General features: G+C 43.6%; 1 protein-coding gene across 1 annotated transcript in view; it reads right to left on the minus strand.

Moving 5' to 3' along the window:
• The window catches only part of LOC311140714 (conserved oligomeric Golgi complex subunit 5-like), an 89,189-nt gene that overhangs the window by 34,813 nt on the left and 37,611 nt on the right, over positions 1-16,765 (minus strand).

A 16,765-nucleotide genomic window follows, 5' to 3' on the forward strand; every position in this document is an offset into this window, starting at 1 on the left:
TCTAGTCTGAGACATTCAGTCTTGGAGCACAGTGGAGTCCAATCATCTAACTAAATACACTTGAGACATAGTTCTACTAACCGGACAGACACACAGAATGGAGTGTACCTCACACTCTGGAATAGCACAGAGAGAATCACACACGCCGCCATGCTCAGAGGATTGACGTCACTATGCACAAGGGGCGGGTCAAAAAATGGGTCATTTCAAAGCTGCGAAACGCAACAATTCTCCTCAGCTAACGGAAAAAGATCAGGATACGCAAGTACTCCGACATTTTTGGGGGTGTGTGTGAGTGAATGTGTGTGACTGTGTGCATGCATGGGTGTGCGTGAGTAATTGCTAGCAGGGTCTGATAGCAGCTCTCATTAAGGAACCAGCACTCAGGACTAATCAGTGCTTTGTTCACCATCATCCAGAAACCGCTCACACCCTCTGCCTCCCTCTCTCCCAACCCTCCCCTCTACCCATCTCTCCCAACCCTCCCCTCTACCCATCTCTCCCAACCCTCCCTTCTACAAATATCTCCCTCCCCTCGCTGTTGCACACATGAAACTGAGATTGAGGTCAGACCCCAGCCTTCTCGCTCCCTCCCTCTCCATCTCATTTCTCTGGCCTAACGAGTTCTTGGAAACACAGTTTCCACTCTCTCCATTCCTAACTCAAGGCCATTTAGGAAACTGCCCCTGAAGTCGGCTCCAGCTGGGTCATAATCAGGAAGCCAGCGCCAGAGCTCACGGCCCAGTGAGGTGTCAGCTGGTGGATGTGATAATGTCAAGACCCTGTCATGGAGCCTCGACCCCAGCCGTCTGGAAGATGTGACACTATACATCTCATGGCTGCAGTCCATGAGGTGACACAGGTTTTGAGTAAACCCTTACCGTTATCATGTCCAAAGCCATGATGCAGTCCTTGCAGCGTCACAGAGTTTGCCATGGATAAAAAGGACGCGTCCGTGCATGACACACACACAGAAATACACATACTGCCGAGGGCTTCAGCTCTGCAGCGTCCGTCAGGGTCGGGTGTGTGTGTGTGTGTGTGTGTATGTATGTATACACTACATGACAAAAAGTATGTGGACACCTGCTCGTCGAACATCTCATTCCAAAATCATGGGCATTAATATGGAGTTGGTCCCCACTTTGCTGCTATAACAGCCTCCACTCTTCTGGGAAGGCTTTCCACTAGATGTTGGTCTTAGACGTTTCCACTTCACAATAACAGCACTTACAGTTGATATGCCATACAACACTCCTTCCGTAGCCTCCAACTGCTCTTAAACACTAGTAAAACTAAATGCATGCTCTTCAATCGAACGCTGCTGGCACCCGCCCACTCGACTAGAATCACTACTCTCGACGGGTCTCACCTAGAGTATGTGGACAACTACAAATACCTAGGTGTCTGGTTAGACTGTAAACTCTCCTTCCAGACTCACATTAAGCATCTCCAATCCAAAGGTAGATCTAGAATCGGCTTCCTGTTTCGCAACAAAGCCTCCTTCACTCATGCTGCCAAACACGCCCTCGTTAAACTGACTATCCTACCGATCCTTGACATCGGCGATGTCATTTACAAAATAGCCTCCAACACTCTACTCAGCAAATTGGATGTAGTCTATCACAGTGCCATCCGTTTTGTCACCAAAGCCCCATATACTACCCACCACTGTGACCTGTACGCTCTTGTTGGCTGGTCCTCACTACATATTTGTCGCCAAACCCACTGGCTCCAGGCCATCTATAAATCACTGCTAGACAAATCTCCGCCTTATCTTAGCTCATTGGTCACCATAGCAACACCCACCCGTAGTATGCGCTCCAGCAGGTATATCTCACTGGTCATCCCCAAAGCCAACACCTCCTTTGGCCGCCATTCCTTCCAGTTCTCTGCTGCAAATGACTGGAACAAACTGCAAAAATCTCTGAAGCTGGAGACCATTATCTCCCTCATTAACTTATGCATCAGTTGTCAGAGCACCTTACCGATCACTGCACCTGTACACAGCCCTTCTGAAATTAGCCCACTCAACTACCTCATCCCCATATTGTTATTTATTTTGCTCATTTGCACCCCAGTATCTCTATTTGCACATCATCTCTTGCACATATATCATTCCAGTGTTAATACTAATTGTAATTATTTTGCACTATGGCCTATTTTATTGCCTTACCTCCATAACTTGCTAAATTTGCACACACTGTATATATATATTTTCTGTGGTATTTTTGACTTTATGTTTTGTTTTACCTCATATGTAACTCTGTGTTGTTGTTTTTAATCGCAAACTGCTTTGCTTTATCTTGGCCAGGTCGCAGTTGTAAATGAGAACTTGTTCTCAACTGGCTTACCTGGTTAAATAAAGGTGGAAAAAATATATATACACAGTATATACACAGTATATGCCCTGTTGGGGCTCTGTGGCAGCTCAGTGCCCGTGTGAGACGTTTTCACATTGCCTTGCCCCAGGGTAAAACACAAACACACACACCTTTTGTTCCCAGTGTAGCAGGTGCCGAGCGGGATCTTTCTCTTTCGGCAAGACAAAATCAGGTTAATTGGTTTGGCTTGATAGGGCACGCACGCACGGGCACAGGCACACGCACACACACACACACTCTCTAAGACATAACACAACAGGAGTAGTGAGACCTTCTCTGTCGGCAGGGAGGTGAGAGGAGCAGTCTAAAAATATCCCCACTCAGTCTTAATGAGCATGTGCTGCATGTGGCAGCATACATAGGCTGCATCCCAAATGGCACCTTATTCCCTACACAGTGCACTACGGGCCCTGGTCAAATGTAGTGCTCTATGTAGGGAGTAGGGTGCCATTTGGGACACAGGCATACAGTACAGGGGGAGAAACCACCCTACCACCCTTCACAGACCATTACTCTATTGTTGTCGTCAGGCAGCTGCAACACTAAGCCAAGACTATTATCCATTCACCCTCCTAGATTTCTAATTTCAAGAGACGTCCTGGTAAAATAAAATATTCTGATGTTCATTCTGACCATATGAATGTAGTCAAGGTCAGTTAAATTCACTCACAGTGTTACATATTCAGCCATCAGTGCCTGCCTCTTTACAGATGGGTTGGGCCCACAGTATTAAAATATGTATCTCTATGGCTGGGCCTGCTGCTAGTATAAGTTTGGTGTGAACTGGATCCCACACACTCAGGGAAGACATCCAAAACCATACATAATCACACAAAAAACAACAATTTCTCATAATAAGTGAGGAGGATAGCAGGCCTGGCCATATGTGCAGGCATATTCATATTCACAGCAGTGAGAAAGGCTTATTTTGGTGGTTACAAGATTAGGGGTGTTTCTCTAGAGGAAGGTGGGCAACCATGGAGAAGAGGCTTTGCATGCTGTGTCTATGCCATTTCGGACAGAGGCATGTTTTAATGTTTGTGTTTTTGTTCTTTCTAAAACATTACAGGCAGGTTTAATTTTTTTTTTTTTTTGGTGTGTGTGTGTGTTGGGGAGGATGGTCTCTAAACATTGACATTTCTCTAATAAAGACACATTTAATGTTTGGTGGGTTGTGTGTTTGTTGGTGGGCTGGGAGGTCTCTTCCTGATAGGAAGGTTTAATGTTTGACTGGTATTTGAGTGAAAGCAGCTTACAGGATCAGTAATGTGAGCAACAGGGGGCCTAACTATCAAAGGTATTAAGCCTTCTAACCAGACACATACGTTCACACACACAGCTTTGCAGAATGCATACCAAGGATGATGACTGACTCAAACTCAGAAACATTCCTCTTTAACTTACCTCTGCTAGAATGAATAATTGAATATAAGTAATCTCTAGTGATCTCTTTTCTTTCCCAGAGGATTTGAGGCACTTCTGGGAGTAGTTACAGCAGCTTCCAGGTAACTTCACATGTTAGAGAGACTGAGGCAGCGACGCAAATGACAACTCTATGCTTTTCACTTCATTGGTTCCTTCCTACAGACACCTGTTGGCCTGAACCATTACCCACTGTCCATCCTCCCGGTTAGCTTTTACCACAAAGTGGACATTTATATACTCACTCACTCAGAGGGTATACTCAGAGGATACTCTTATCAGCGATTTGGTTTGTTTGACCAATTTCTTGTTATACCCTCTGAGTGAGAGTGAGTGAGCGAGTGAGTGGTTGAGATGGTTTACACACATGCTGGTGGTTTATGTACCCTCTGACGTTTGCTTTCCTGTAAGTGTGCGTGTGTGTGTTTGTGTCTTGGTTTTATAACAAATGTCCAATCTGCTTTGAGGTAACAATATCAAACAACACAATTACAAGCCTATGACATACATGTAACTGCCAAAATAAAGGGAACACTTGAGTAAATGAGGGATAGAAAGTAAATTGAAAGCTGGTGCTTCCACCCAGGTGTGGTTCCTGAGTTAATTTAGCAATTAACATCCCATCATGCTTAGGGTCATCTATAAAAATGCTGGGCAGGCCCAGTTGCCCATTATTTTGCCTACCATGGCTATACCCCCATAGAATGACGATGCCTTCATCCACAGGGCACGAGTGGTCACTGAATGGTTTGATGAGCATTAAAATGATGTAAACCAAATCCCATGGCTGTCTCAGTCACCAGATCTCAACCCAATTGAACACTTATGGGAGATTCTAGAGAGGCGACTGAGACAGCGTTTTCCACCACCATCAACAAAACACCAAATTATGGAATTTCTGGTGGAAGAATGGTGTCGCATCGATTCAATAGAGTTCCAGTCACTTGTAGAATCTATGCCAAGGCGCATTGAAGCTGTTCTGGTTTGTGGTGGCCCAACGACCTATTAAGACACTTTATATTAGTGTTTCCTTTATTTTGGCAGTTACCTGTATGTTGGTAGGTTAGGTACGCTCTGACGTTTGCTTTCCTGTAACTGTGTGTGTGTATGTGTGTATGTGTGTGTGTGTGCGTGTATGTGGGTGTGTCTATGTGTGTCTCTGATGACAAATGTCTAATCTGCTTTCTGGGAGTAGTTACAATTACAGCAGCTTCCAGGTAACGTCACCTGTCAAAGAGACTGAGGCAGCGACACGAATGACAACACTCTGCTTTCCACTTCATTGGTTCCTTCCTACAGACACCTGTTGGCCTGAACCATTACCCACTAACCATCGCTTTTATCACAGAGTGGACATTTACACACACACACATCACACACATGCACGCACACACACTGTGTGTAGGATGAGTGAGACGGTTTACACACATGTTGATGGGTTACGTACACTCTGATGTTTGCTTTCCTGTACGTTTGTGTGTGTGTGTCTGTTCGATGACAAATGTCCAATCTGCTTTGAGGTAACAATATCAAACAACACAATAACAAGCCTATGACTTTACTTGACTTAATCTACATCTGTCTGATTTCCTCACAAAGTTGTATTCCTAAGTTGCTGAGAGTGACGTTAGTTAAAACAAAGGTTAACGAGAGGGTTAAATGCACTAAATCATTCAGGAGGAAAGGAGATAAAAAAGGTATGAAAGTACCGCTTTTAAAAGAGAGATAAAGAAAACAGAGGGGGTGTTAAGCAGCAGAGCCAGAAATAAGTGAGAAATACATTATAACTTCTGCAGCGTAACCAAGGCAACCCCATAACAAACATCAGGAAGGCCTATTCAAGTATTTTAGGTCTGGTTGTGTACATTTAACAGACAGACACAAACACACACATGACGCACGCCCAGGAGAAGTAATTCACTTTTTAGGAGAGGAAGGGAAGAAGAGAGAAGGTGGGGAAATTACAGAGGAGTGAAAAGGTGACAAACAAGTGCATGTATACTCCTGAGTGGCACAGTGGTCTAAGGCACTGCATCGCAGTGCTAACTGTGCCACTAGAGATCCTGGTTCGAATCCAGGCTCTGTCGCAGCCGGCCGCGACCGGGAGACTCATGGGCGGCGCACAATTGGCCCAGCGTCGTCCAGGGTAGGGGAGGGAATGGCCGGCAGGGATGTAGCTCAGTTGATAGAGCATGGCGTTTGCAACGCCAGGGTTGTGGGTTTGATTCCCACGGGGGGCCAGTATAAAAAAAATATATATATATGTATTCACTAACTGTAAGTCGCTCTGGATAAGAGCGTCTGCTAAATGACTAAAATGTAAATGAAAAAAAATGTAGAGTGGCATCACGAGTGACTTTGGAGAAGTATCTATTTGGACATCACAGTACAGGATCAAACTCTACTCAGAAGACTTGGGTTATTGGCTAATTTTTTCAAGGCTGGGGGAGATGTGATATCGTCAAATTTGGATATAAAATGAGGACTTCATCAATGTGCATGAAGCACACACACACACACACACACACACACAAGCCTGCTGGAGTCATTAATAGCAAATAAAGAGACTAATGAATCTATGGGGAGACGATAGCTCAGTACTGTCATATTTATGTTAGCTTGAACTTCTGTTGTTGTTAGATGACAAACCTCTTGCCCTCTGCTAATGACTTGAGCATGAGGTGACTTATGTTTCCCCCAACATCATTGACACTTAGTTTCCCTTGATTTGACATTCAAACTAAAAGGTCAACATTTGAATAGATGCTAAAATGCTATTCAATATTCAATACGTGTACAATAGCAAATTATGTCCATTAATTATCATAAATGTACCACCAAACAGACACAATCAGTGTCTATTTGCAGGATGAACCAGAACCAAAATAACAGGAAGTGGTTCTTTTTGGCTCAGTTGGTAGATCATGGTGCTTGCAACGGCAAGATCGTGAGTTGATTCCTGCTGTGGCCACCCATATGAAAATGAATGCACGTATGACTAAGTTTCTTTGGATAAAAGCACCTGCTATATAGCCTATATTATATACTGAATCATAGGAGGAAGAAGTGGCCGACTCAGTACATCTTCCACAAAACAAGTGTAAAGTGGTAGAAAACTCCATCGTTTTCTTGTGGCTCAGTATACACTACCGGTCAAAAGTTTTAGAACACCTACTCATTCAAGGGTTTTTCTTTATTTTTACTATTTTCTACATTGTAGAATAATAGTGAAGACATAAAAACTATGAAATAACACATATGGAATCATGTGGTAACCAAAAAAAGTGTTAACAAATCAAAATATATTTTATATTTGAGATTTTTCAAATAGCCACCCTTTGTCTTGATGACAGATTTGCACACTCTTGGCATTCTCTCAACCAGCTTCATGAGGTAGTCACCTGGAATGCATTTTAATTAATAGGTGTGCCTTCTTAAAAGTTCATTTAATGCGTTTGAGCCAATCAGTTGTGTTGTGACAAGGTAGGGGGGTATCCAGAAGATTGCCCTATTTGGTAAAAGACCAAGTCCATATTATGGTAAGAACAGCTCAAATAAGCGAAGAGAAATGACAGTCCATCATTACTTTAAGACATAGAGAAATCACCAGGTAAGCACAAAGGCTTGTTCTGCTCTCTTTCCGCCCAGAGCTCTAACGATGACACATTTTAAGTAGTGGGTCTGGTAATGTAAAACAGCGAGGGAAGGTGTTTTTCCAGCACAGAACACTTGTCTCCCCTCTGGTCCACTGAAGAAACAGCTTACACATCCTGACAAATTGGTCCTTACAGAACACTGAGCAACATCAAAGCAAATTACACTGAGGAAACAATATTGCTTTGTTTAAGCCAACTTGGCCCGCTGCCAGATATAGCCTGTAGCTGAGTGTGTGTGTGTGTGGTTGTGTACGAGCATTCAAGCGTGTGTGTGTTCTGCCGTGTGTGTGTGTCTGTTCTGTCATGTGTGCGTGTGCATGCGTGTGTGTACACACACACACAGAGACAGTGAGCTAAAGAGCTCGCTCTGGGATGCTCTCTCCTCATTTACTGACACGCCACACTAGGAGCTTTGAACAGCTCTGCTCTGTCTCTGTCTGTATGAGGAACAATCCCAAAGTCCCAACAATTAAATAATGAAGGGACTGTTGCATGTTGGTAAGAGGACAGACTACCCAATTTTCTGTACACTAGCGAAGAGACTACAGTATGTAGTAATACCTTGGCAACATGTTCCATTCAAAAAACCAGACCCTCCCCAATCCGTCCTTCTGGGGCAATAGTTATTAACACATAAACCACCACATTGTCTCTCCTTTGTGGTGCCTCAAAGGTCAGCTATATGTAAAATAATTATAATGGGCGCTGAACCCGTCATTACCATGCCATAACGAACCTGTCAAATTAAGTGTTATAAAGATTATTCCCCTCCACACACGATTATCATCACTCACGATTTTATTGTTGTCGTTTCAGTCAGTGACCTTTTTTGAAAGACAAGGCAATACTTTTGACCAGAACTTCCTCTAGTGTGTTCTTTGTGCCTTCAAAGAATACAAGTAGGCCTAATACAGATGTGTGAGTGCATTCTCTCTAGTCCTGTCTCTACTTAACCAATCAGCTGGCTGTTGCCGTGTAGCAACCGCGAAAGCACGGGTGGGCCTGGGCCCACCCACTGGGGAGTCAGGCGCACTCAATCAGATTGAGCAACAATTCCTTTTTTTGTTGTTGATTATTTTCTTTATGCTCTCTACCTGTCAGTGTTCCAAATGGGACATTATTTGTCTTTTTACCTAAACATCCAAACACCATTAGATAGAATGAATAGCAAGCAGTGCACGGGAATGACATTCAGATGAACTGGAATGACATTCACGCTCATGGGATGGGAGGTCAAAAATAACTAATTTAAAGCCACACCCACATTATTACCGCATTAAGGCATATGTCACTGTGCTTCTATGGCTATACAGTGCCTTGCAAACTTATTCATCCCCCTTGGCGTTTTTCCTATTTTGTTGCATTACAACCTGTAATTTAAATTGATTTTTATTTGGATTTCATGAAATGGACCAAATAGTCCAAATTGGTGAAGGGAAATTTAAAAAAGTAACTTGTTTCAAAAAATAAATAACGGAAAAGTGGTGCGTGCATATGTATTCACCCCCTTTGCTATGAAGCCCCTAAATAAGATCTGGTGCAACCAATTACCTTCAGAAGTCACATAATTAGTTAAATAAAGTCCACCTGTGTGCAATCTAAGTGTCACATGATCTGTCACATGATCTCAGTATATATACACACCTGTTCTGAAAGGCCCCAGAGTCTGCAACACCACTAAGCAACGGGCACCACCAAGCAAGCGGCACTATGAAGACCAAGGAGCTCTCCAAACAGGTCAGGGACAAAGTTGTGGAGAAGTACAGATCAGGGTTGGGTTATAAAAAAATATCTGAAACTTTGAACATCCCACGGAGCACCATTGAATCCATTATAAAAAAATTGAAAGAATATGGCACCATAACAAACGGACCAGGCAAGGACGGCATTAATCAGAGGCAACAAAGAGACCAAAGATAACCCTGAAGGAGCTGCAAAGCTCCACAGCGGAGATTGGAGTATCTGTCTATAGGACCACTTTAAGCTGTACAATACACAGAGCTTGGCTTTACTGAAGAGTGGCCAGAAAAAAGCCATTGCTTAAAGAAAAAAATAAGCAAACACGTTTGGTGTTCGCCAAAAGGCATGTGGGAGACTCCCCAAACATATGGTAGAAGGTACTCTGGTCAGATGAGACTAAAATTGAGCTTTTTGGCCATCAAGGAAAACGCTATGTCTGGAGCAAACCCAACACCTCTCATCACCCCGAGAACACCACCATGTTTTTCATCGGCAGGGACTGGGAAACTGGTCAGAATTGAAGGAATGATGGAATACAGGGAAATTCTTGAGGGAAACCTGTTTCAGTCTTCTAGAGATTTGAGACTGGGATGGAGGTTCACCTTCCAGCAGGACAATGACCCTAAGCAGACTGCTAAAGCAACACTTGAGTGATTTAAGGGGAAACATTTAAATGTCTTGGAATGGCCTAGACAAAGCCCAGACCTCAATCCAATTGAGAATCTGTGGTATGACTTAAAGATTGCTGTACACCAGCGGAACCCATCCAACTTGAAGGAGCTGGAGCAGTTTTGCCTTGAAGAATGGGCAAAAATCCCAGTAGCTAGATGTGCCAAGCTTATAGAGACATACCCCAAGAGACTTGCAGCTGTAATTGCTGCAAAAGGTGCCTCTACAAAGTATTGACTTTGGGGGGGGTGAATAGTTATGCACGCTCAAGTGTTCTGTTTTTTTGTCTTATTTCTTGTTTGTTTCACCCCAAAAAATATTTTGCATCTTCAAAGTGGAAGGCATGTTGTGTAAATCAAATGATACAAACCCCCCAAAAAATATATTTGAATTACAGGTTGTAAGGCAACAAAATAGGAAAAATGCCAACGGGGGTGAATACTTTCGCAAGCCGCTGTATGCACCATGACATTGCCTACTTCATTTCTTAATTTAGTAAACAAGACAGCTCATAATCCAGTGCCGTTATTACAGTCAACACACCTATATTTTAGTTTAAAAAAAGAAAACATCTCTCTCAGCCTCGTGACAAAATGTGTAGAATAGCATGAGATTAGCTATGAAAACTGCACATTTTCATCTCAGCCTCATGACAAAATGTGTAGCATTGCAAGAAGTTAGTTAGCTGTTTTCCCAAATTACCCACATTTCTGCAGGCCCACCCACCAATGAATTTCTGGCTACTCTACAGCCGTGTAGGCTAATGATTTCCTAGGAAACGTCACTGACGGCTAATTTAGCTGTTTAAAGGAGGTGTTAAAGCACACAGTATATGCATGGTGACAAGACTTTCAGCCAAGTGCCTGACGGTCACTTATCAACTGGTGGAGGATCGAGAAGACAAAGTTATGCAAAGGTTGTGTGTGTGTGTGCGAAATCTGCGTCTCAAATGATCCCCTATTTCCAATACAGTGCTCCACTTCTGATATAGTGAACATAGTCATTTGCTATTTGCACATAGCCTTCTGTATGACACAACAGAGAATATATCCTGGTTGTGATTGCAGGACGGGGTGTTCGGTAAGTGTTCTGTTGATCTAGCTGTAGGACAATCAGAGCAGTGGGGTGCTGCTATTAGAGAGGAGAACGTAGAAACCCAGCTGGGATTGCACCATCACACAACAGTCCTCCTGTTCATCTCTTCATCCATCCAGAGATGACAGAGGGGAAAGAAGAGAGAGGGGGGAAGGTGAGAAAGAGATATGGCTGCAAAAGAAGGAGAGGATCATGCAGAGTGAGTGAGGGAGAGAAGGAACAAGAGAGATTGTGTGAAAATAAGAGAAAGGGAGAAAGATAGAGTAGTACAGACAGCATGCACTGTAGAATACCACCTTTCCTTGACACTTTTCACACATTCTGTCTGTTCCTCTCACCTTTTCTACACCTTCCTCCCTGCCTTGCTCTCTCCCTCTCTCTCTGCATGTCCTCATGTCTCCTGTGGTTCTGATGACACACGCAGACACAGGCGGTCAGACAGACTCACACAGACACACTCATTCCCAGGCCGAGGGGCCATCTGCTCCTGAGTCACCGCAGATCACGTCTATCCGTCTCTCCATCCTTTCATTTCTCTGTCTATTCCCCTCTCATCTTCCCTCCATCCTCCTCTCTTGTCGCCAGATCCTCTAATCTGCTCTCTCTCAGAGTTCAGATCAGCCAGAGACAGGTCTAGGAATGATGCTGGTAATGGCTGGCTGACATTTCGTGATTCTAGACCACTAATAGGCTCTGGGTTTGGATATGAGCTCATTAAATGACAATTTATTGATCGTGTTAATGAACTCCAATGAAGATAAAACTATCTTCAGGTACTACGGGAGAGGACTGCAAGCACCTTTCATTCCTGTTGTGCTGACAGTGTACTTGTTTATGCCTTTTAATACAGAGGCTTCATACCAGTTCCCAGTGAAACCACAGCAGAAAGAGAGAGTTGAGGTGCAGACAGCTTGAAACTAGCTTTCATCTTCTCCAATCTTCTCTGTTTCTGGACATGGTGATAATATAACAACTATAAATAAGTATAGTGCTGCGCTGTGACACAGGCAATTAAATAGACCTACTACTAATAATAAATATAATGTTTCTGAGGGAGAGATGGAGGGATGACTGAACATAAACGGTTCTTCCATCCTATTTCCCTCTCCATCTTTATCTCTCTCTACCCCTTCTTCCCCTTCCCCTCTCTTTTTTGGGTTTGTGTTGCCCACGGCAACAGAGGCAGAATAGCACTTTTTTGGTATTTTCTGAGTAAGAGCTAAGTGAGAAAAACAACTTGACACTGATTTATTTATCTTTAGCTGGAGGGATACACAGTCAAAGCCCATTTGTAGCATCAGACAACACTTTAGTAACATCATAATTTATTTAGATTAGGGCTATTCAACTCGGGCTCCTGGACCACAGCTCTGCTGTTTTTCATCTGGCCCCTGTAATCAGGGACTGATTCAGACCTGGGACACCAGGTGAGTGGCCTCTCTGGGCAATCAATGATAAAACATCTATGGGGATTTAATGATAATAAATCTATATAATAGCATGTATTATGAATAGGCTCTGATCTAGACAATATACTACTAAGTGTGTAGGTAGGTAATCGTGAATGTGCGGGAGTTATCTTTCATAAGGAATTGAACTCTGGGTCTGTATTTCCCCATTCCACAAATGAGACTCAGCGTGGTGTTGTTCGTGCCAGGAGTCATGCACACAGCCACACACACACTACTAATGAAGGGGAATTACAACCTACACAGATGCATGTTAACATGGTAAACATGCATGACCTGGACTGTGAACGTTAGCAGCCTATGGCAGATTAGCTCTAATGAAGGAGTATGGCAGATTGAACTCTTATAAAAGACCTGAGATACTGTGCATAGCCTCAACCCACACACACACACACTTCTATCTTTATCACAGTGGGCTGAACAGAACGTGGCCATTACAGACTACGGAGAACAGACACAGGCCCAGATTATCCTGTTCTGTTCTCACCTGGGCTTTACAGGCAGAGTTCTTTTCATGGTAAAAATCATTCCATTCTGGTCCCAGGCTGAGACTGAGCAGACTGCCTGTAAGCACCCCCCCTAATCTCTTCTCTCCTGACCTCCTCTCTTCCCTCTCTCCCCTCCCCCCAGAGTCTCTGAAACAGGACACTGTCCCCCTGAGAATTCAGCTTTCTGGGTCACGATGACAACGGCCAGGGCTTACACACTCTCCTGAGAGAGAGAGAGAGAGAGAGAGAGAGAGAGAATGAGCTAGTGAGACACACTACAGTTCAGAAAAACAGAGTTTGTATTGAATAAGAAACTCACTTCAGATTAAATATGAGATTAAGCATTTAAAACTGTCTCTCTCTCTCTCCCTCCATCCTTCCCACACGTTCGCTATCTCTGTATCTCTCTCTCCTCCTCTCCCTTTCTACCTCTTTCTCTCTGCCCGTCTCCCTCTCTTGTCTGAGTTGCAGTTTTGAGAAGTCTGTCTGTCTGTCTGTCTGTACTGTATAGGTGAATATCTCACAGAGGGAGAGAGGGAGGCATGCTGCTTGTCTGATAGCAATCTGACCTTGACACGTTCACCTTGAATCCCCCTCTCAAAACAACCCTCCGCCCTCCCCTGTGAGCTACTCTTTCCTCTCTTCCCTCTGCTCTGGTGCATAACAAGCAGAGAACATTACTACATTCTCAACATCAAACAATAATAATGCTTGAGGAATTAAACAAATTACCATGTGCAGGAAATGTAACAGTACAAAGAAAAAAACTGGAAACAGAGTATGACTGTTTCAAGGGCACCCACACACTGCACGGCACACACACACACAAACTCCTAACGTCCTACTCCTTCAGAATAATACCTCTGTGGATCTATATCAGACACCGACACACAGGTACAGGTACTCAAGCAGTAGACAGTTGGAGGTGGCGGTCCTCCATTCCTGTCAGCATCGGTCTACTTTAACCGGTATACAGTGCAATACTTTGACCATATATAGGGAATAGGGTGACATTTGGGACGCAGGCTTAGTCTTTTATCTGACCTGCCTGATAAGAACCAGGGACTACACACTATAGCGTGCCACAGTGATGCTCTGACCAAGCCCTGAGTATACAGGCACACATCTATGTGCATCACTCTCCAATTGCCAAGCCAGGCCTGAAATCGCAGGAGAAGTCAATATAAATATTAGATGATTTATTAAGCAATAAAAACAAAAAGCACAAACAGAAAGTCCTTGAGGGTTTGACTATTCTCCAGAAGAGAGTTTTCATCTCTAGTATAGGCAGGAGGGATGGAAGGATGGAGGGATGGAGGGGTGGAAGGATGGAGGAACAGGGTCTAACTTTATCAGGCAAAAAGCTGTGTCCCCCTCGGGAGGTTTAGTACAATACAAATGAAAGGAACAAGAGAATAGTGTTTTTATGGGGAGGACGAAACAAAAGAGGGCAATAATTGGAGCACTAGAAATAAATGTCTGATGAAATGTTCACACACAACACACACAGGTGAGAGAGGCCACGAGGAATCGAGCTCTGGGGGCCAATGTGCCTGTCATCTATGTCAAATTTTTTTTTAACGTAATAAATCATTTCGACAGTAACCCTCCACAAAGTAATTAATTCATAAACCTTTTTAATTTCCATATGTACTAGGAAGCTAAGTGTTTGTTTCTTGGGCTTCAAGAATGTGACTGAAAAAGTGCCCCAGGTCTTCAAAAAGAAAACAATTCAACTGATTGAAAGTATAAGGGGGATATGGGTGAACAAATCGCATGGTCAAGGCTACAACGGTGCCAGTGCAATGAGTGGAGCTTACTCAGGTGTTCAAAAGTTCATATCAGACCGAGCCTATTGCAAGCACACAACTCAAACTCCGGTTCACCAGTATGAATGAAAATCGCTAACCACCGAGCCTAATGCTTCTTATGTAGTTCTTTATGAGTTTTAGTTCAGAAAACGAGCTCTCTGCAGAAGTGACAGTTACAGGGATGGTAAAAACAGCTTGATTGCCGTAGCAACATCAGGGAAATTTGGCAGAAGGGATGAGTGCTTCAAATACAGCAGTTCGGTAACATCTTTAATTGAGCCTATCATTCTCCTTAATTGCCGGCCTCAACACGTTATGGAAAGAGATGAACTGTATAAAAAGCTCTGGGGACAGGTTGTCTGGATACTGGACAGCCAATAAATTGGCAGATGCAAACATATTATTATATTTAGCGGACAACAGTTCTTGAGGGCTTGAACAGAAAAAGTGGTTAGCGATTTTCATTCATACTGGTGAACCGGAGTTTGAGTTATGTGGTTGCAATATCAACAGTCCCTTATCTCTGGTATATCTTGGCATGCATCATTCAAGACTAAGTTTAAATTGTGTGCAGTGGAATAGACACATAATGCATAATGTCTCAGGAAAGACTGTCTGGGTTGGCAATCCTCAGTATAGTATGGACCTACAGGCCGTGGTGAAGAGATTTTGCACATAAAAAAGGGAGGACTTCAGGAGAGCAGGGTAGTCTCTAAAGTTGGATTTCATTTGATTTCATCCTAATTTAATTTACCTTGAATATTACAGCACATTTGTGTAGGTTATTAGCCAGACAAAACAATACTGGCTGAATTTATCCTCAAGCAGACTACTTTTTTCTTCATTGTTAGGCTATCTGAGGTGTAATTTTCATAAAAAGTTTATAAATAGCACCTAAATCGCAGCTAAAAACAGTATATAGCTATAGATAGTACACTGCATAATGAAACAATCCCTAGTGAGTTAGTGTTTTGAGGGTGGACTATTATTGGCATTAATGCAGAGAAACTGCGCTACGCCAGTGTTCCAGGTATGATATAAATACAGGGCTGAGGCCAATTGAGGCCTGACCAGGCGAGGACAGTGTTATTTTAGCTGCTGAGTGGTGCAGTGAGGGTCAGTATCAGAGATGTATTACGTTCAGAGCCTTGAACGACTGCAGGGCGTGTTTCCCCGATAGCCGTACTGGGGGGTGGATCCTGGCCTCCAACTCAAGGCTTCCTGTCTAATAGAAAGTGAGTTTCCTGCAAATCAGTTCTTATTAAAAGTACTGTAGCCAACCTGCTCGCTGGGGTATGGGCTGACAAATTATACACTTAACCTTGGAGAACTCCTAACATTTCCAGTAATACATTTTTAATAGAAGGTTAATATTGATTTGACTCTATTGAAAAAGCATTCTCTCCAGTATCCGTTTGGTGAATCTAAAAGTAGATTTTAAATCTGAAACTGTACACTGACCAACGGAATGTACAGATACAGAGAGAGGTAGAGGTAGAGAGAGAGGGGGTAGAGAAAGAGGGGGAAGAGAGAGAGAGAGAGGAAGAGAGAGGTAGAGAGAGAGAGGGGGGAGATAGGTAGAGAGAAAGAGAGGGGGAAGAGAGAGAGGGAGAGAGGGGGAAGAGAGGTAGAGAGAGAGAGAGAGGGGGGAGATAGGTAGAGAGAAAGAGAGAGAGAGAGAGAGAGAGAGAGAGAGAGAGAGAGAGAGAGAGAGAAGCGAGAGAGGGAAGCGAGAGAGGGAAGCGAGAGAGAGAGAGAGAGAGAGGGAAGCGAGAGAGAGAGAGAGAGGGAAGAGAGAGGAGATAGAGAGAGGTAGAGGTAGAGGTAGAGGTAGAGACAGATCAGTGATGGCCATCTGGTCCTCACAGTGAGGTGTGCTGCAGGCCAAGCCATCTCAGTGGGTGTCGGTGCTGGAACTCTGAGCACCAGCTGGGCCCCACCGTGTCATACATTACCTAACTGAAACCCATCTTGGGCCTGCTTGTTGGAGGCTACAGTGAATTCTCATTTTGGCCAAATGACAAAAAATAT

Source organism: Coregonus lavaretus, assembly GCF_964263955.1.
Source record: "Coregonus lavaretus genome assembly, chromosome: 13".
In the NCBI taxonomy this organism is placed as follows: Eukaryota; Metazoa; Chordata; class Actinopteri; order Salmoniformes; family Salmonidae; genus Coregonus; species Coregonus lavaretus.